Source organism: Hoplias malabaricus, chromosome 3 (assembly GCF_029633855.1).
Source record: "Hoplias malabaricus isolate fHopMal1 chromosome 3, fHopMal1.hap1, whole genome shotgun sequence".
Lineage (NCBI taxonomy): Eukaryota > Metazoa > Chordata > Actinopteri > Characiformes > Erythrinidae > Hoplias > Hoplias malabaricus.
Window position 1 is genome coordinate 18,032,800 of NC_089802.1, and position 19,507 is coordinate 18,052,306.

The following is a 19,507-nucleotide window of genomic DNA, read 5'->3' on the forward strand; positions in this document are numbered from 1 at the left end:
AAGCCGGTAGCGTGGCCGAGCGGTCTAAGGCGCTGGATTAAGGCTCCAGTCTCTTCGCAGGCGTGGGTTCAAATCCCACCGCTGCCAAAGAAGGTTTTGAAGAAACCACCATCCAAGCTGTTGAGCAGCTTATACTCAACTTGGCGCCCTCTGTTGCTCTTTTCAACAGCAGCAACTTGGAAGAGTCGGCTTGACGTTTCTTCAATTCCTTCAAGTTCTCCAATATTCAAAGGGCGTAGGATGGCCCAAGCTGGCCGAACCAACGGAGAACACATCAAAAGAATGCCCAACACGCAGGCGGCCGTATAAAGCAAACCATAAAGCCGCGTCGGCCAGTCCGAAGTCTTAGGAATCTAGCGCTTCTTTGTCTGTATCTGCCAATAGATGACTTGACTGAGATTCTCTAGCTCGCGTGTTACGCCCCCTTCTGTTTTGGCTAGGAATAAGAGGGCCGGGGCTTCTCGGCGGTAGTGTGGCCGAGTGGTCGAAGGCGCTGGATTTAGGCTCCAGTCTCTGTGGAGGCGTGGGTTCGAATCCCACCACTGCCAGCGAAGCTTTTGTGAAGATGTTGGCTCGGTCCATCCTTGGAAAAGCGCCATGTTGAAAATGTCTGTGGCAAGAGCTTGCGTGTACGATGTTGGTGTAGTATCAATGAACGGCAGATGTCCTTGTGGTGGGCTTTTGTTAGACTGATTTCCACATCCTCTGTGTTCACTGGGCGTCTGTTTTATTAATTTTTGTAAAAGATCAGTTGCTTAGTAAATGATCTCAAAAGTTATATTATTCTCACCAATGCAGTGCGGCACGAGGTTGACCCCAAATATGTCCGCCGATAGAAGAAGAAAAGCAGACACTTTAGCGTCCAAGTGGATAAACTATGCCGTTGCCATTGCAGTGCGAAAGCCGCACGAAGCCGGTAGCGTGGCCGAGCGGTCTAAGGCGCTGGATTAAGGCTCCAGTCTCTTCGGAGGCGTGGGTTCAAATCCCACCGCTGCCAAAGAAGGTTTTGAAGAAACCACCATCCAAGCTGTTGAGCAGCTTATACTCAACTTGGCGCCCTCTGTTGCTCTTTTCAACAGCAGCAACTTGGAAGAGTCGGCTTGACGTTTCTTCAATTCCTTCAAGTTCTCCAATATTCAAAGGGCGTAGGATGGCCCAAGCTGGCCGAACCAACGGAGAACACAACAAAAGAATGCCCAACACGCAGGCGGCCGTATAAAGCAAACCATAAAGCCGCGTCGGCCAGTCCGAAGTCTTAGGAATCTAGCGCTTCTTTGTCTGCATCTGCCAATAGATGACTTGACTGAGATTCTCTAGCTCGCGTGTTACGCCCCCTTCTGTTTTGGCTAGGAATAAGAGAGCCGGGGCTTCTCGGAGGTAGTGTGGCCGAGTGGTCGAAGGCACTGGATTTAGGCTCCAGTCTCTGTGGAGGCGTGGGTTCCAATCCCACCACTGCCAGCGAAGCTTTTGTGAAGATGTTGGCTCGGTCCATCCTTGGAAAAGCGCCATGTTGAAAATGTCTGTGGCAAGAGCTTGCGTGTACGATGTTGGTGTAGTATCAATGAACGGCAGATGTCCTTGTGGTGGGCTTTTGTTAGACTGATTTCCACATCCTCTGTGTTCACTGGGCGTCTGTTTTATTAATTTTTGTAAAAGATCAGTTGCTTAGTAAATGATCTCAAAAGTTATATTGTTCTCACCAATGCAGTGCGGCACGAGGTTGACCCCAAATATGTCCGCCGATAGAAGAAGAAAAGCAGACACTTTAGCGTCCAAGTGGATAAACTATGCCGTTGCCATTGCAGTGCGAAAGCCGCACGAAGCCGGTAGCGTGGCCGAGCGGTCTAAGGCGCTGGATTAAGGCTCCAGTCTCTTCGGAGGCGTGGGTTCAAATCCCACCGCTGCCAAAGAAGGTTTTGAAGAAACCACCATCCAAGCTGTTGAGCAGCTTATACTCAAATTGGCGCCCTCTGTTGCTCTTTTCAACAGCAGCAACTTGGAAGAGTCGGCTTGACGTTTCTTCAATTCCTTCAAGTTCTCCAATATTCAAAGGGCGTAGGATGGCCCAAGCTGGCCGAACCAACGGAGAACACATCAAAAGAATGCCCAACACGCAGGCGGCCGTATAAAGCAAACCATAAAGCCGCGTCGGCCAGTCCGAAGTCTTAGGAATCTAGCGCTTCTTTGTCTGCATCTGCCAATAGATGACTTGACTGAGATTCTCTAGCTCGCGTGTTACGCCCCCTTCTGTTTTGGCTAGGAATAAGAGGGCCGGGGCTTCTCGGAGGTAGTGTGGCCGAGTGGTCGAAGGCGCTGGATTTAGGCTCCAGTCTCTGTGGAGGCGTGGGTTCGAATCCCACCACTGCCAGCGAAGCTTTTGTGAAGATGTTGGCTCGGTCCATCCTTGGAAAAGCGCCATGTTGAAAATGTCTGTGGCAAGAGCTTGCGTGTACGATGTTGGTGTAGTATCAATGAACGGCAGATGTCCTTGTGGTGGGCTTTTGTTAGACTGATTTCCACATCCTCTGTGTTCACTGGGCGTCTGTTTTATTAATTTTTGTAAAAGATCAGTTGCTTAGTAAATGATCTCAAAAGTTATATTGTTCTCACCAATGCAGTGCGGCACGAGGTTGACCCCAAATATGTCCGCCGATAGAAGAAGAAAAGCAGACACTTTAGCGTCCAAGTGGATAAACTATGCCGTTGCCATTGCAGTGCGAAAGCCGCACGAAGCCGGTAGCGTGGCCGAGCGGTCTAAGGCGCTGGATTAAGGCTCCAGTCTCTTCGCAGGCGTGGGTTCAAATCCCACCGCTGCCAAAGAAGGTTTTGAAGAAACCACCATCCAAGCTGTTGAGCAGCTTATACTCAACTTGGCGCCCTCTGTTGCTCTTTTCAACAGCAGCAACTTGGAAGAGTCGGCTTGACGTTTCTTCAATTCCTTCAAGTTCTCCAATATTCAAAGGGCGTAGGATGGCCCAAGCTGGCCGAACCAACGGAGAACACATCAAAAGAATGCCCAACACGCAGGCGGCCGTATAAAGCAAACCATAAAGCCGCGTCGGCCAGTCCGAAGTCTTAGGAATCTAGCGCTTCTTTGTCTGTATCTGCCAATAGATGACTTGACTGAGATTCTCTAGCTCGCGTGTTACGCCCCCTTCTGTTTTGGCTAGGAATAAGAGGGCCGGGGCTTCTCGGCGGTAGTGTGGCCGAGTGGTCGAAGGCACTGGATTTAGGCTCCAGTCTCTGTGGAGGCGTGGGTTCGAATCCCACCACTGCCAGCGAAGCTTTTGTGAAGATGTTGGCTCGGTCCATCCTTGGAAAAGCGCCATGTTGAAAATGTCTGTGGCAAGAGCTTGCGTGTACGATGTTGGTGTAGTATCAATGAACGGCAGATGTCCTTGTGGTGGGCTTTTGTTAGACTGATTTCCACATCCTCTGTGTTCACTGGGCGTCTGTTTTATTAATTTTTGTAAAAGATCAGTTGCTTAGTAAATGATCTCAAAAGTTATATTGTTCTCACCAATGCAGTGCGGCACGAGGTTGACCCCAAATATGTCCGCCGATAGAAGAAGAAAAGCAGACACTTTAGCGTCCAAGTGGATAAACTATGCCGTTGCCATTGCAGTGCGAAAGCCGCACGAAGCCGGTTGCGTGGCCGAGCGGTCTAAGGCGCTGGATTAAGGCTCCAGTCTCTTCGGAGGCGTGGTTTCAAATCCCACCGCTGCCAAAGAAGGTTTTGAAGAAACCACCATCCAAGCTGTTGAGCAGCTTATACTCAAATTGGCGCCCTCTGTTGCTCTTTTCAACAGCAGCAACTTGGAAGAGTCGGCTTGACGTTTCTTCAATTCCTTCAAGTTCTCCAATATTCAAAGGGCGTAGGATGGCCCAAGCTGGCCGAACCAACGGAGAACACATCAAAAGAATGCCCAACACGCAGGCGGCCGTATAAAGCAAACCATAAAGCCGCGTCGGCCAGTCCGAAGTCTTAGGAATCTAGCGCTTCTTTGTCTGTATCTGCCAATAGATGACTTGACTGAGATTCTCTAGCTCGCGTGTTACGCCCCCTTCTGTTTTGGCTAGGAATAAGAGGGCCGGGGCTTCTCGGCGGTAGTGTGGCCGAGTGGTCGAAGGCGCTGGATTTAGGCTCCAGTCTCTGTGGAGGCGTGGGTTCGAATCCCACCACTGCCAGCGAAGCTTTTGTGAAGATGTTGGCTCGGTCCATCCTTGGAAAAGCGCCATGTTGAAAATGTCTGTGGCAAGAGCTTGCGTGTACGATGTTGGTGTAGTATCAATGAACGGCAGATGTCCTTGTGGTGGGCTTTTGTTAGACTGATTTCCACATCCTCTGTGTTCACTGGGCGTCTGTTTTATTAATTTTTGTAAAAGATCAGTTGCTTAGTAAATGATCTCAAAAGTTATATTGTTCTCACCAATGCAGTGCGGCACGAGGTTGACCCCAAATATGTCCGCCGATAGAAGAAGAAAAGCAGACACTTTAGCGTCCAAGTGGATAAACTATGCCGTTGCCATTGCAGTGCGAAAGCCACACAAAGCCGGTAGCGTGGCCGAGCGGTCTAAGGCGCTGGATTAAGGCTCCAGTCTCTTCGGAGGCGTGGGTTCAAATCCCACCGCTGCCAAAGAAGGTTTTGAAGAAACCACCATCCAAGCTGTTGAGCAGCTTATACTCAACTTGGCGCCCTCTGTTGCTCTTTTCAACAGCAGCAACTTGGAAGAGTCGGCTTGACGTTTCTTCAATTCCTTCAAGTTCTCCAATATTCAAAGGGCGTAGGATGGCCCAAGCTGGCCGAACCAACGGAGAACACAACAAAAGAATGCCCAACACGCAGGCGGCCGTATAAAGCAAACCATAAAGCCGCGTCGGCCAGTCCGAAGTCTTAGGAATCTAGCGCTTCTTTGTCTGCATCTGCCAATAGATGACTTGACTGAGATTCTCTAGCTCGCGTGTTACGCCCCCTTCTGTTTTGGCTAGGAATAAGAGAGCCGGGGCTTCTCGGAGGTAGTGTGGCCGAGTGGTCGAAGGCACTGGATTTAGGCTCCAGTCTCTGTGGAGGCGTGGGTTCGAATCCCACCACTGCCAGCGAAGCTTTTGTGAAGATGTTGGCTCGGTCCATCCTTGGAAAAGCGCCATGTTGAAAATGTCTGTGGCAAGAGCTTGCGTGTACGATGTTGGTGTAGTATCAATGAACGGCAGATGTCCTTGTGGTGGGCTTTTGTTAGACTGATTTTCACATCCTCTGTGTTCACTGGGCGTCTGTTTTATTAATTTTTGTAAAAGATCAGTTGCTTAGTAAATGATCTCAAAATTTATATTGTTCTCACCAATGCAGTGCGGCACGAGGTTGACCCCAAATATGTCCGCCGATAGAAGAAGAAAAGCAGACACTTTAGCGTCCAAGTGGATAAACTATGCCGTTGCCATTGCAGTGCGAAAGCCGCACGAAGCCGGTAGCGTGGCCGAGCGGTCTAAGGCGCTGGATTAAGGCTCCAGTCTCTTCGGAGGCGTGGGTTCAAATCCCACCGCTGCCAAAGAAGGTTTTGAAGAAACCACCATCCAAGCTGTTGAGCAGCTTATACTCAAATTGGCGCCCTCTGTTGCTCTTTTCAACAGCAGCAACTTGGAAGAGTCGGCTTGACGTTTCTTCAATTCCTTCAAGTTCTCCAATATTCAAAGGGCGTAGGATGGCCCAAGCTGGCCGAACCAACGGAGAACACGTCAAAAGAATGCCCAACACGCAGGCGGCCGTATAAAGCAAACCATAAAGCCGCGTCGGCCAGTCCGAAGTCTTAGGAATCTAGCGCTTCTTTGTCTGCATCTGCCAATAGATGACTTGACTGAGATTCTCTAGCTCGCGTGTTACGCCCCCTTCTGTTTTGGCTAGGAATAAGAGGGCCGGGGCTTCTCGGAGGTAGTGTGGCCGAGTGGTCGAAGGCGCTGGATTTAGGCTCCAGTCTCTGTGGAGGCGTGGGTTCGAATCCCACCACTGCCAGCGAAGCTTTTGTGAAGATGTTGGCTCGGTCCATCCTTGGAAAAGCGCCATGTTGAAAATGTCTGTGGCAAGAGCTTGCGTGTACGATGTTGGTGTAGTATCAATGAACGGCAGATGTCCTTGTGGTGGGCTTTTGTTAGACTGATTTCCACATCCTCTGTGTTCACTGGGCGTCTGTTTTATTAATTTTTGTAAAAGATCAGTTGCTTAGTAAATGATCTCAAAAGTTATATTGTTCTCACCAATGCAGTGCGGCACGAGGTTGACCCCAAATATGTCCGCCGATAGAAGAAGAAAAGCAGACACTTTAGCGTCCAAGTGGATAAACTATGCCGTTGCCATTGCAGTGCGAAAGCCGCACGAAGCCGGTAGCGTGGCCGAGCGGTCTAAGGCGCTGGATTAAGGCTCCAGTCTCTTCGCAGGCGTGGGTTCAAATCCCACCGCTGCCAAAGAAGGTTTTGAAGAAACCACCATCCAAGCTGTTGAGCAGCTTATACTCAACTTGGCGCCCTCTGTTGCTCTTTTCAACAGCAGCAACTTGGAAGAGTCGGCTTGACGTTTCTTCAATTCCTTCAAGTTCTCCAATATTCAAAGGGCGTAGGATGGCCCAAGCTGGCCGAACCAACGGAGAACACATCAAAAGAATGCCCAACACGCAGGCGGCCGTATAAAGCAAACCATAAAGCCGCGTCGGCCAGTCCGAAGTCTTAGGAATCTAGCGCTTCTTTGTCTGTATCTGCCAATAGATGACTTGACTGAGATTCTCTAGCTCGCGTGTTACGCCCCCTTCTGTTTTGGCTAGGAATAAGAGGGCCGGGGCTTCTCGGCGATAGTGTGGCCGAGTGGTCGAAGGCGCTGGATTTAGGCTCCAGTCTCTGTGGAGGCGTGGGTTCGAATCCCACCACTGCCAGCGAAGCTTTTGTGAAGATGTTGGCTCGGTCCATCCTTGGAAAAGCGCCATGTTGAAAATGTCTGTGGCAAGACCTTGCGTGTACGATGTTGGTGTAGTATCAATAAACGGCAGATGTCCTTGTGGTGGGCTTTTGTTAGACTGATTTCCACATCCTCTGTGTTCACTGGGCGTCTGTTTTATTAATTTTTGTAAAAGATCAGTTGCTTAGTAAATGATCTCAAAAGTTATATTGTTCTCACCAATGCAGTGCGGCACGAGGTTGACCCCAAATATGTCCGCCGATAGAAGAAGAAAAGCAGACACTTTAGCGTCCAAGTGGATAAACTATGCCGTTGCCATTGCAGTGCGAAAGCCGCACGAAGCCGGTAGCGTGGCCGAGCGGTCTAAGGCGCTGGATTAAGGCTCCAGTCTCTTCGGAGGCGTGGGTTCAAATCCCACCGCTGCCAAAGAAGGTTTTGAAGAAACCACCATCCAAGCTGTTGTGCAGCTTATACTCAAATTGGCGCCCTCTGTTGCTCTTTTCAACAGCAGCAACTTGGAAGAGTCGGCTTGACGTTTCTTCAATTCCTTCAAGTTCTCCAATATTCAAAGGGCGTAGGATGGCCCAAGCTGGCCGAACCAACGGAGAACACATCAAAAGAATGCCCAACACGCAGGCGGCCGTATAAAGCAAACCATAAAGCCGCGTCGGCCAGTCCGAAGTCTTAGGAATCTAGCGCTTCTTAGTCTGCATCTGCCAATAGATGACTTGACTGAGATTCTCTAGCTCGCGTGTTACGCCCCCTTCTGTTTTGGCTAGGAATAAGAGGGCCGGGGCTTCTCGGCGGTAGTGTGGCCGAGTGGTCGAAGGCGCTGGATTTAGGCTCCAGTCTCTGTGGAGGCGTGGGTTCGAATCCCACCACTGCCAGCGAAGCTTTTGTGAAGATGTTGGCTCGGTCCATCCTTGGAAAAGCGCCATGTTGAAAATGTCTGTGGCAAGAGCTTGCGTGTACGATGTTGGTGTAGTATCAATGAACGGCAGATGTCCTTGTGGTGGGCTTTTGTTAGACTGATTTCCACATCCTCTGTGTTCACTGGGCGTCTGTTTTATTAATTTTTGTAAAAGATCAGTTGCTTAGTAAATGATCTCAAAAGTTATATTGTTCTCACCAATGCAGTGCGGCACGAGGTTGACCCCAAATATGTCCGCCGATAGAAGAAGAAAAGCAGACACTTTAGCGTCCAAGTGGATAAACTATGCCGTTGCCATTGCAGTGCGAAAGCCGTACGAAGCCGGTAGCGTGGCCGAGCGGTCTAAGGCGCTGGATTAAGGCTCCAGTCTCTTCGGAGGCGTGGGTTCAAATCCCACCGCTGCCAAAGAAGGTTTTGAAGAAACCACCATCCAAGCTGTTGAGCAGCTTATACTCAACTTGGCGCCCTCTGTTGCTCTTTTCAACAGCAGCAACTTGGAAGAGTCGGCTTGACGTTTCTTCAATTCCTTCAAGTTCTCCAATATTCAAAGGGCGTAGGATGGCCCAAGCTGGCCGAACCAACGGAGAACACATCAAAAGAATGCCCAACACGCAGGCGGCCGTATAAAGCAAACCATAAAGCCGCGTCGGCCATCCGAAGTCTTAGGAATCTAGCGCTTCTTTGTCTGCATCTGCCAATAGATGACTTGACTGAGATTCTCTAGCTCGCGTGTTACGCCCCCTTCTGTTTTGGCTAGGAATAAGAGAGCCGGGGCTTCTCGGAGGTAGTGTGGCCGAGTGGTCGAAGGCACTGGATTTAGGCTCCAGTCTCTGTGGAGGCGTGGGTTCGAATCCCACCACTGCCAGCGAAGCTTTTGTGAAGATGTTGGCTCGGTCCATCCTTGGAAAAGCGCCATGTTGAAAATGTCTGTGGCAAGAGCTTGCGTGTACGATGTTGGTGTAGTATCAATGAACGGCAGATGTCCTTGTGGTGGGCTTTTGTTAGACTGATTTCCACATCCTCTGTGTTCACTGGGCGTCTGTTTTATTAATTTTTGTAAAAGATCAGTTGCTTAGTAAATGATCTCAAAAGTTATATTGTTCTCACCAATGCAGTGCGGCACGAGGTTGACCCCAAATATGTCCGCCGATAGAAGAAGAAAAGCAGACACTTTAGCGTCCAAGTGGATAAACTATGCCGTTGCCATTGCAGTGCGAAAGCCGCACGAAGCCGGTAGCGTGGCCGAGCGGTCTAAGGCGCTGGATTAAGGCTCCAGTCTCTTCGGAGGCGTGGGTTCAAATCCCACCGCTGCCAAAGAAGGTTTTGAAGAAACCACCATCCAAGCTGTTGAGCAGCTTATACTCAAATTGGCGCCCTCTGTTGCTCTTTTCAACAGCAGCAACTTGGAAGAGTCGGCTTGACGTTTCTTCAATTCCTTCAAGTTCTCCAATATTCAAAGGGCGTAGGATGGCCCAAGCTGGCCGAACCAACGGAGAACACATCAAAAGAATGCCCAACACGCAGGCGGCCGTATAAAGCAAACCATAAAGCCGCGTCGGCCAGTCCGAAGTCTTAGGAATCTAGCGCTTCTTTGTCTGTATCTGCCAATAGATGACTTGACTGAGATTCTCTAGCTCGCGTGTTACGCCCCCTTCTGTTTTGGCTAGGAATAAGAGGGCCGGGGCTTCTCGGCGGTAGTGTGGCCGAGTGGTCGAAGGCGCTGGATTTAGGCTCCAGTCTCTGTGGAGGCGTGGGTTCGAATCCCACCACTGCCAGCGAAGCTTTTGTGAAGATGTTGGCTCGGTCCATCCTTGGAAAAGCGCCATGTTGAAAATGTCTGTGGCAAGAGCTTGCGTGTACGATGTTGGTGTAGTATCAATGAACGGCAGATGTCCTTGTGGTGGGCTTTTGTTAGACTGATTTCCACATCCTCTGTGTTCACTGGGCGTCTGTTTTATTAATTTTTGTAAAAGATCAGTTGCTTAGTAAATGATCTCAAAAGTTATATTGTTCTCACCAATGCAGTGCGGCACGAGGTTGACCCCAAATATGTCCGCCGATAGAAGAAGAAAAGCAGACACTTTAGCGTCCAAGTGGATAAACTATGCCGTTGCCATTGCAGTGCGAAAGCCGCACAAAGCCGGTAGCGTGGCCGAGCGGTCTAAGGCGCTGGATTAAGGCTCCAGTCTCTTCGGAGGCGTGGGTTCAAATCCCACCGCTGCCAAAGAAGGTTTTGAAGAAACCACCATCCAAGCTGTTGAGCAGCTTATACTCAAATTGGCGCCCTCTGTTGCTCTTTTCAACAGCAGCAACTTGGAAGAGTCGGCTTGACGTTTCTTCAATTCCTTCAAGTTCTCCAATATTCAAAGGGCGTAGGATGGCCCAAGCTGGCCGAACCAACGGAGAACACATCAAAAGAATGCCCAACACGCAGGCGGCCGTATAAAGCAAACCATAAAGCCGCGTCGGCCAGTCCGAAGTCTTAGGAATCTAGCGCTTCTTTGTCTGCATCTGCCAATAGATGACTTGACTGAGATTCTCTAGCTCGCGTGTTACGCCCCCTTCTGTTTTGGCTAGGAATAAGAGGGCCGGGGCTTCTCGGCGGTAGTGTGGCCGAGTGGTCGAAGGCGCTGGATTTAGGCTCCAGTCTCTGTGGAGGCGTGGGTTCGAATCCCACCACTGCCAGCGAAGCTTTTGTGAAGATGTTGGCTCGGTCCATCCTTGGAAAAGCGCCATGTTGAAAATGTCTGTGGCAAGAGCTTGCGTGTACGATGTTGGTGTAGTATCAATGAACGGCAGATGTCCTTGTGGTGGGCTTTTGTTAGACTGATTTCCACATCCTCTGTGTTCACTGGGCGTCTGTTTTATTAATTTTTGTAAAAGATCAGTTGCTTAGTAAATGATCTCAAAAGTTATATTGTTCTCACCAATGCAGTGCGGCACGAGGTTGACCCCAAATATGTCCGCCGATAGAAGAAGAAAAGCAGACACTTTAGCGTCCAAGTGGATAAACTATGCCGTTGCCATTGCAGTGCGAAAGCCGCACGAAGCCGGTAGCGTGGCCGAGCGGTCTAAGGCGCTGGATTAAGGCTCCAGTCTCTTCGGAGGCGTGGGTTCAAATCCCACCGCTGCCAAAGAAGGTTTTGAAGAAACCACCATCCAAGCTGTTGAGCAGCTTATACTCAAATTGGCGCCCTCTGTTGCTCTTTTCAACAGCAGCAACTTGGAAGAGTCGGCTTGACGTTTCTTCAATTCCTTCAAGTTCTCCAATATTCAAAGGGCGTAGGATGGCCCAAGCTGGCCGAACCAACGGAGAACACATCAAAAGAATGCCCAACACGCAGGCGGCCGTATAAAGCAAACCATAAAGCCGCGTCGGCCAGTCCGAAGTCTTAGGAATCTAGCGCTTCTTTGTCTGTATCTGCCAATAGATGACTTGACTGAGATTCTCTAGCTCGCGTGTTACGCCCCCTTCTGTTTTGGCTAGGAATAAGAGGGCCGGGGCTTCTCGGCGGTAGTGTGGCCGAGTGGTCGAAGGCGCTGGATTTAGGCTCCAGTCTCTGTGGAGGCGTGGGTTCGAATCCCACCACTGCCAGCGAAGCTTTTGTGAAGATGTTGGCTCGGTCCATCCTTGGAAAAGCGCCATGTTGAAAATGTCTGTGGCAAGAGCTTGCGTGTACGATGTTGGTGTAGTATCAATGAACGGCAGATGTCCTTGTGGTGGGCTTTTGTTAGACTGATTTCCACATCCTCTGTGTTCACTGGGCGTCTGTTTTATTAATTTTTGTAAAAGATCAGTTGCTTAGTAAATGATCTCAAAAGTTATATTGTTCTCACCAATGCAGTGCGGCACGAGGTTGACCCCAAATATGTCCGCCGATAGAAGAAGAAAAGCAGACACTTTAGCGTCCAAGTGGATAAACTATGCCGTTGCCATTGCAGTGCGAAAGCCGCACAAAGCCGGTAGCGTGGCCGAGCGGTCTAAGGCGCTGGATTAAGGCTCCAGTCTCTTCGGAGGCGTGGGTTCAAATCCCACCGCTGCCAAAGAAGGTTTTGAAGAAACCACCATCCAAGCTGTTGAGCAGCTTATACTCAAATTGGCGCCCTCTGTTGCTCTTTTCAACAGCAGCAACTTGGAAGAGTCGGCTTGACGTTTCTTCAATTCCTTCAAGTTCTCCAATATTCAAAGGGCGTAGGATGGCCCAAGCTGGCCGAACCAACGGAGAACACATCAAAAGAATGCCCAACACGCAGGCGGCCGTATAAAGCAAACCATAAAGCCGCGTCGGCCAGTCCGAAGTCTTAGGAATCTAGCGCTTCTTTGTCTGCATCTGCCAATAGATGACTTGACTGAGATTCTCTAGCTCGCGTGTTACGCCCCCTTCTGTTTTGGCTAGGAATAAGAGGGCCGGGGCTTCTCGGCGGTAGTGTGGCCGAGTGGTCGAAGGCGCTGGATTTAGGCTCCAGTCTCTGTGGAGGCGTGGGTTCGAATCCCACCACTGCCAGCGAAGCTTTTGTGAAGATGTTGGCTCGGTCCATCCTTGGAAAAGCGCCATGTTGAAAATGTCTGTGGCAAGAGCTTGCGTGTACGATGTTGGTGTAGTATCAATGAACGGCAGATGTCCTTGTGGTGGGCTTTTGTTAGACTGATTTCCACATCCTCTGTGTTCACTGGGCGTCTGTTTTATTAATTTTTGTAAAAGATCAGTTGCTTAGTAAATGATCTCAAAAGTTATATTGTTCTCACCAATGCAGTGCGGCACGAGGTTGACCCCAAATATGTCCGCCGATAGAAGAAGAAAAGCAGACACTTTAGCGTCCAAGTGGATAAACTATGCCGTTGCCATTGCAGTGCGAAAGCCGCACGAAGCCGGTAGCGTGGCCGAGCGGTCTAAGGCGCTGGATTAAGGCTCCAGTCTCTTCGGAGGCGTGGGTTCAAATCCCACCACTGCCAAAGAAGGTTTTGAAGAAACCACCATCCAAGCTGTTGAGCAGCTTATACTCAACTTGGCGCCCTCTGTTGCTCTTTTCAACAGCAGCAACTTGGAAGAGTCGGCTTGACGTTTCTTCAATTCCTTCAAGTTCTCCAATATTCAAAGGGCGTAGGATGGCCCAAGCTGGCCGAACCAACGGAGAACACATCAAAAGAATGCCCAACACGCAGGCGGCCGTATAAAGCAAACCATAAAGCCGCGTCGGCCAGTCCGAAGTCTTAGGAATCTAGCGCTTCTTTGTCTGTATCTGCCAATAGATGACTTGACTGAGATTCTCTAGCTCGCGTGTTACGCCCCCTTCTGTTTTGGCTAGGAATAAGAGGGCCGGGGCTTCTCGGCGGTAGTGTGGCCGAGTGGTCGAAGGCGCTGGATTTAGGCTCCAGTCTCTGTGGAGGCGTGGGTTCGAATCCCACCACTGCCAGCGAAGCTTTTGTGAAGATGTTGGCTCGGTCCATCCTTGGAAAAGCGCCATGTTGAAAATGTCTGTGGCAAGAGCTTGCGTGTACGATGTTGGTGTAGTATCAATGAACGGCAGATGTCCTTGTGGTGGGCTTTTGTTAGACTGATTTTCACATCCTCTGTGTTCACTGGGCGTCTGTTTTATTAATTTTTGTAAAAGATCAGTTGCTTAGTAAATGATCTCAAAATTTATATTGTTCTCACCAATGCAGTGCGGCACGAGGTTGACCCCAAATATGTCCGCCGATAGAAGAAGAAAAGCAGACACTTTAGCGTCCAAGTGGATAAACTATGCCGTTGCCATTGCAGTGCGAAAGCCGCACGAAGCCGGTAGCGTGGCCGAGCGGTCTAAGGCGCTGGATTAAGGCTCCAGTCTCTTCGGAGGCGTGGGTTCAAATCCCACCGCTGCCAAAGAAGGTTTTGAAGAAACCACCATCCAAGCTGTTGAGCAGCTTATACTCAAATTGGCGCCCTCTGTTGCTCTTTTCAACAGCAGCAACTTGGAAGAGTCGGCTTGACGTTTCTTCAATTCCTTCAAGTTCTCCAATATTCAAAGGGCGTAGGATGGCCCAAGCTGGCCGAACCAACGGAGAACACGTCAAAAGAATGCCCAACACGCAGGCGGCCGTATAAAGCAAACCATAAAGCCGCGTCGGCCAGTCCGAAGTCTTAGGAATCTAGCGCTTCTTTGTCTGCATCTGCCAATAGATGACTTGACTGAGATTCTCTAGCTCGCGTGTTACGCCCCCTTCTGTTTTGGCTAGGAATAAGAGGGCCGGGGCTTCTCGGAGGTAGTGTGGCCGAGTGGTCGAAGGCGCTGGATTTAGGCTCCAGTCTCTGTGGAGGCGTGGGTTCGAATCCCACCACTGCCAGCGAAGCTTTTGTGAAGATGTTGGCTCGGTCCATCCTTGGAAAAGCGCCATGTTGAAAATGTCTGTGGCAAGAGCTTGCGTGTACGATGTTGGTGTAGTATCAATGAACGGCAGATGTCCTTGTGGTGGGCTTTTGTTAGACTGATTTCCACATCCTCTGTGTTCACTGGGCGTCTGTTTTATTAATTTTTGTAAAAGATCAGTTGCTTAGTAAATGATCTCAAAAGTTATATTGTTCTCACCAATGCAGTGCGGCACGAGGTTGACCCCAAATATGTCCGCCGATAGAAGAAGAAAAGCAGACACTTTAGCGTCCAAGTGGATAAACTATGCCGTTGCCATTGCAGTGCGAAAGCCGCACGAAGCCGGTAGCGTGGCCGAGCGGTCTAAGGCGCTGGATTAAGGCTCCAGTCTCTTCGCAGGCGTGGGTTCAAATCCCACCGCTGCCAAAGAAGGTTTTGAAGAAACCACCATCCAAGCTGTTGAGCAGCTTATACTCAACTTGGCGCCCTCTGTTGCTCTTTTCAACAGCAGCAACTTGGAAGAGTCGGCTTGACGTTTCTTCAATTCCTTCAAGTTCTCCAATATTCAAAGGGCGTAGGATGGCCCAAGCTGGCCGAACCAACGGAGAACACATCAAAAGAATGCCCAACACGCAGGCGGCCGTATAAAGCAAACCATAAAGCCGCGTCGGCCAGTCCGAAGTCTTAGGAATCTAGCGCTTCTTTGTCTGTATCTGCCAATAGATGACTTGACTGAGATTCTCTAGCTCGCGTGTTACGCCCCCTTCTGTTTTGGCTAGGAATAAGAGGGCCGGGGCTTCTCGGCGATAGTGTGGCCGAGTGGTCGAAGGCGCTGGATTTAGGCTCCAGTCTCTGTGGAGGCGTGGGTTCGAATCCCACCACTGCCAGCGAAGCTTTTGTGAAGATGTTGGCTCGGTCCATCCTTGGAAAAGCGCCATGTTGAAAATGTCTGTGGCAAGACCTTGCGTGTACGATGTTGGTGTAGTATCATTAAACGGCAGATGTCCTTGTGGTGGGCTTTTGTTAGACTGATTTCCACATCCTCTGTGTTCACTGGGCGTCTGTTTTATTAATTTTTGTAAAAGATCAGTTGCTTAGTAAATGATCTCAAAAGTTATATTGTTCTCACCAATGCAGTGCGGCACGAGGTTGACCCCAAATATGTCCGCCGATAGAAGAAGAAAAGCAGACACTTTAGCGTCCAAGTGGATAAACTATGCCGTTGCCATTGCAGTGCGAAAGCCGCACGAAGCCGGTAGCGTGGCCGAGCGGTCTAAGGCGCTGGATTAAGGCTCCAGTCTCTTCGGAGGCGTGGGTTCAAATCCCACCGCTGCCAAAGAAGGTTTTGAAGAAACCACCATCCAAGCTGTTGTGCAGCTTATACTCAAATTGGCGCCCTCTGTTGCTCTTTTCAACAGCAGCAACTTGGAAGAGTCGGCTTGACGTTTCTTCAATTCCTTCAAGTTCTCCAATATTCAAAGGGCGTAGGATGGCCCAAGCTGGCCGAACCAACGGAGAACACATCAAAAGAATGCCCAACACGCAGGCGGCCGTATAAAGCAAACCATAAAGCCGCGTCGGCCAGTCCGAAGTCTTAGGAATCTAGCGCTTCTTAGTCTGCATCTGCCAATAGATGACTTGACTGAGATTCTCTAGCTCGCGTGTTACGCCCCCTTCTGTTTTGGCTAGGAATAAGAGGGCCGGGGCTTCTCGGCGGTAGTGTGGCCGAGTGGTCGAAGGCGCTGGATTTAGGCTCCAGTCTCTGTGGAGGCGTGGGTTCGAATCCCACCACTGCCAGCGAAGCTTTTGTGAAGATGTTGGCTCGGTCCATCCTTGGAAAAGCGCCATGTTGAAAATGTCTGTGGCAAGAGCTTGCGTGTACGATGTTGGTGTAGTATCAATGAACGGCAGATGTCCTTGTGGTGGGCTTTTGTTAGACTGATTTCCACATCCTCTGTGTTCACTGGGCGTCTGTTTTATTAATTTTTGTAAAAGATCAGTTGCTTAGTAAATGATCTCAAAAGTTATATTGTTCTCACCAATGCAGTGCGGCACGAGGTTGACCCCAAATATGTCCGCCGATAGAAGAAGAAAAGCAGACACTTTAGCGTCCAAGTGGATAAACTATGCCGTTGCCATTGCAGTGCGAAAGCCGTACGAAGCCGGTAGCGTGGCCGAGCGGTCTAAGGCGCTGGATTAAGGCTCCAGTCTCTTCGGAGGCGTGGGTTCAAATCCCACCGCTGCCAAAGAAGGTTTTGAAGAAACCACCATCCAAGCTGTTGAGCAGCTTATACTCAACTTGGCGCCCTCTGTTGCTCTTTTCAACAGCAGCAACTTGGAAGAGTCGGCTTGACGTTTCTTCAATTCCTTCAAGTTCTCCAATATTCAAAGGGCGTAGGATGGCCCAAGCTGGCCGAACCAACGGAGAACACATCAAAAGAATGCCCAACACGCAGGCGGCCGTATAAAGCAAACCATAAAGCCGCGTCGGCCATCCGAAGTCTTAGGAATCTAGCGCTTCTTTGTCTGCATCTGCCAATAGATGACTTGACTGAGATTCTCTAGCTCGCGTGTTACGCCCCCTTCTGTTTTGGCTAGGAATAAGAGAGCCGGGGCTTCTCGGAGGTAGTGTGGCCGAGTGGTCGAAGGCACTGGATTTAGGCTCCAGTCTCTGTGGAGGCGTGGGTTCGAATCCCACCACTGCCAGCGAAGCTTTTGTGAAGATGTTGGCTCGGTCCATCCTTGGAAAAGCGCCATGTTGAAAATGTCTGTGGCAAGAGCTTGCGTGTACGATGTTGGTGTAGTATCAATGAACGGCAGATGTCCTTGTGGTGGGCTTTTGTTAGACTGATTTCCACATCCTCTGTGTTCACTGGGCGTCTGTTTTATTAATTTTTGTAAAAGATCAGTTGCTTAGTAAATGATCTCAAAAGTTATATTGTTCTCACCAATGCAGTGCGGCACGAGGTTGACCCCAAATATGTCCGCCGATAGAAGAAGAAAAGCAGACACTTTAGCGTCCAAGTGGATAAACTATGCCGTTGCCATTGCAGTGCGAAAGCCGCACGAAGCCGGTAGCGTGGCCGAGCGGTCTAAGGCGCTGGATTAAGGCTCCAGTCTCTTCGGAGGCGTGGGTTCAAATCCCACCGCTGCCAAAGAAGGTTTTGAAGAAACCACCATCCAAGCTGTTGAGCAGCTTATACTCAAATTGGCGCCCTCTGTTGCTCTTTTCAACAGCAGCAACTTGGAAGAGTCGGCTTGACGTTTCTTCAATTCCTTCAAGTTCTCCAATATTCAAAGGGCGTAGGATGGCCCAAGCTGGCCGAACCAACGGAGAACACATCAAAAGAATGCCCAACACGCAGGCGGCCGTATAAAGCAAACCATAAAGCCGCGTCGGCCAGTCCGAAGTCTTAGGAATCTAGCGCTTCTTTGTCTGTATCTGCCAATAGATGACTTGACTGAGATTCTCTAGCTCGCGTGTTACGCCCCCTTCTGTTTTGGCTAGGAATAAGAGGGCCGGGGCTTCTCGGCGGTAGTGTGGCCGAGTGGTCGAAGGCGCTGGATTTAGGCTCCAGTCTCTGTGGAGGCGTGGGTTCGAATCCCACCACTGCCAGCGAAGCTTTTGTGAAGATGTTGGCTCGGTCCATCCTTGGAAAAGCGCCATGTTGAAAATGTCTGTGGCAAGAGCTTGCGTGTACGATGTTGGTGTAGTATCAATGAACGGCAGATGTCCTTGTGGTGGGCTTTTGTTAGACTGATTTCCACATCCTCTGTGTTCACTGGGCGTCTGTTTTATTAATTTTTGTAAAAGATCAGTTGCTTAGTAAATGATCTCAAAAGTTATATTGTTCTCACCAATGCAGTGCGGCACGAGGTTGACCCCAAATATGTCCGCCGATAGAAGAAGAAAAGCAGACACTTTAGCGTCCAAGTGGATAAACTATGCCGTTGCCATTGCAGTGCGAAAGCCGCACAAAGCCGGTAGCGTGGCCGAGCGGTCTAAGGCGCTGGATTAAGGCTCCAGTCTCTTCGGAGGCGTGGGTTCAAATCCCACCGCTGCCAAAGAAGGTTTTGAAGAAACCACCATCCAAGCTGTTGAGCAGCTTATACTCAAATTGGCGCCCTCTGTTGCTCTTTTCAACAGCAGCAACTTGGAAGAGTCGGCTTGACGTTTCTTCAATTCCTTCAAGTTCTCCAATATTCAAAGGGCGTAGGATGGCCCAAGCTGGCCGAACCAACGGAGAACACATCAAAAGAATGCCCAACACGCAGGCGGCCGTATAAAGCAAACCATAAAGCCGCGTCGGCCAGTCCGAAGTCTTAGGAATCTAGCGCTTCTTTGTCTGCATCTGCCAATAGATGACTTGACTGAGATTCTCTAGCTCGCGTGTTACGCCCCCTTCTGTTTTGGCTAGGAATAAGAGGGCCGGGGCTTCTCGGCGGTAGTGTGGCCGAGTGGTCGAAGGCGCTGGATTTAGGCTCCAGTCTCTGTGGAGGCGTGGGTTCGAATCCCACCACTGCCAGCGAAGCTTTTGTGAAGATGTTGGCTCGGTCCATCCTTGGAAAAGCGCCATGTTGAAAATGTCTGTGGCAAGAGCTTGCGTGTACGATGTTGGTGTAGTATCAATGAACGGCAGATGTCCTTGTGGTGGGCTTTTGTTAGACTGATTTCCACATCCTCTGTGTTCACTGGGCGTCTGTTTTATTAATTTTTGTAAAAGATCAGTTGCTTAGTAAATGATCTCAAAAGTTATATTGTTCTCACCAATGCAGTGCGGCACGAGGTTGACCCCAAATATGTCCGCCGATAGAAGAAGAAAAGCAGACACTTTAGCGTCCAAGTGGATAAACTATGCCGTTGCCATTGCAGTGCGAAAGCCGCACGAAGCCGGTAGCGTGGCCGAGCGGTCTAAGGCGCTGGATTAAGGCTCCAGTCTCTTCGGAGGCGTGGGTTCAAATCCCACCACTGCCAAAGAAGGTTTTGAAGAAACCACCATCCAAGCTGTTGAGCAGCTTATACTCAACTTGGCGCCCTCTGTTGCTCTTTTCAACAGCAGCAACTTGGAAGAGTCGGCTTGACGTTTCTTCAATTCCTTCAAGTTCTCCAATATTCAAAGGGCGTAGGATGGCCCAAGCTGGCCGAACCAACGGAGAACACATCAAAAGAATGCCCAACACGCAGGCGGCCGTATAAAGCAAACCATAAAGCCGCGTCGGCCAGTCCGAAGTCTTAGGAATCTAGCGCTTCTTTGTCTGTATCTGCCAATAGATGACTTGACTGAGA

At 50.0% G+C, this 19,507-nt stretch overlaps 14 non-coding genes across 14 annotated transcripts; all 14 read left to right on the forward strand.

The window, feature by feature from the left end:
- Positions 1-466: 466 nt before the first annotated feature.
- On the forward strand, positions 467-548 carry trnal-uag (transfer RNA leucine (anticodon UAG)). Its single transcript has one exon. It is a non-coding gene; the product is annotated as a tRNA-Leu (tRNA).
- Positions 549-2,286: 1,738 nt separating this feature from the next.
- trnal-uag (transfer RNA leucine (anticodon UAG)) lies at positions 2,287-2,368 on the forward strand. The gene has a single exon. It is a non-coding gene; the product is annotated as a tRNA-Leu (tRNA).
- Positions 2,369-4,106: 1,738 nt separating this feature from the next.
- trnal-uag (transfer RNA leucine (anticodon UAG)) lies at positions 4,107-4,188 on the forward strand. Its single transcript has one exon. It is a non-coding gene; the product is annotated as a tRNA-Leu (tRNA).
- A 1,738-nt stretch (positions 4,189-5,926) lies between these two features.
- Positions 5,927-6,008, forward strand: trnal-uag (transfer RNA leucine (anticodon UAG)). The gene has a single exon. It is a non-coding gene; the product is annotated as a tRNA-Leu (tRNA).
- Positions 6,009-7,746: 1,738 nt separating this feature from the next.
- trnal-uag (transfer RNA leucine (anticodon UAG)) lies at positions 7,747-7,828 on the forward strand. The gene has a single exon. It is a non-coding gene; the product is annotated as a tRNA-Leu (tRNA).
- A 1,737-nt stretch (positions 7,829-9,565) lies between these two features.
- trnal-uag (transfer RNA leucine (anticodon UAG)) lies at positions 9,566-9,647 on the forward strand. Its single transcript has one exon. It is a non-coding gene; the product is annotated as a tRNA-Leu (tRNA).
- An 828-nt stretch (positions 9,648-10,475) lies between these two features.
- Positions 10,476-10,557, forward strand: trnal-uag (transfer RNA leucine (anticodon UAG)). Its single transcript has one exon. It is a non-coding gene; the product is annotated as a tRNA-Leu (tRNA).
- An 828-nt stretch (positions 10,558-11,385) lies between these two features.
- Positions 11,386-11,467, forward strand: trnal-uag (transfer RNA leucine (anticodon UAG)). The gene has a single exon. It is a non-coding gene; the product is annotated as a tRNA-Leu (tRNA).
- An 828-nt stretch (positions 11,468-12,295) lies between these two features.
- On the forward strand, positions 12,296-12,377 carry trnal-uag (transfer RNA leucine (anticodon UAG)). Its single transcript has one exon. It is a non-coding gene; the product is annotated as a tRNA-Leu (tRNA).
- An 828-nt stretch (positions 12,378-13,205) lies between these two features.
- trnal-uag (transfer RNA leucine (anticodon UAG)) lies at positions 13,206-13,287 on the forward strand. The gene has a single exon. It is a non-coding gene; the product is annotated as a tRNA-Leu (tRNA).
- Positions 13,288-14,115: 828 nt separating this feature from the next.
- trnal-uag (transfer RNA leucine (anticodon UAG)) lies at positions 14,116-14,197 on the forward strand. Its single transcript has one exon. It is a non-coding gene; the product is annotated as a tRNA-Leu (tRNA).
- A 1,738-nt stretch (positions 14,198-15,935) lies between these two features.
- On the forward strand, positions 15,936-16,017 carry trnal-uag (transfer RNA leucine (anticodon UAG)). Its single transcript has one exon. It is a non-coding gene; the product is annotated as a tRNA-Leu (tRNA).
- A 1,737-nt stretch (positions 16,018-17,754) lies between these two features.
- Positions 17,755-17,836, forward strand: trnal-uag (transfer RNA leucine (anticodon UAG)). The gene has a single exon. It is a non-coding gene; the product is annotated as a tRNA-Leu (tRNA).
- An 828-nt stretch (positions 17,837-18,664) lies between these two features.
- trnal-uag (transfer RNA leucine (anticodon UAG)) lies at positions 18,665-18,746 on the forward strand. Its single transcript has one exon. It is a non-coding gene; the product is annotated as a tRNA-Leu (tRNA).
- Positions 18,747-19,507: the final 761 nt, after the last annotated feature.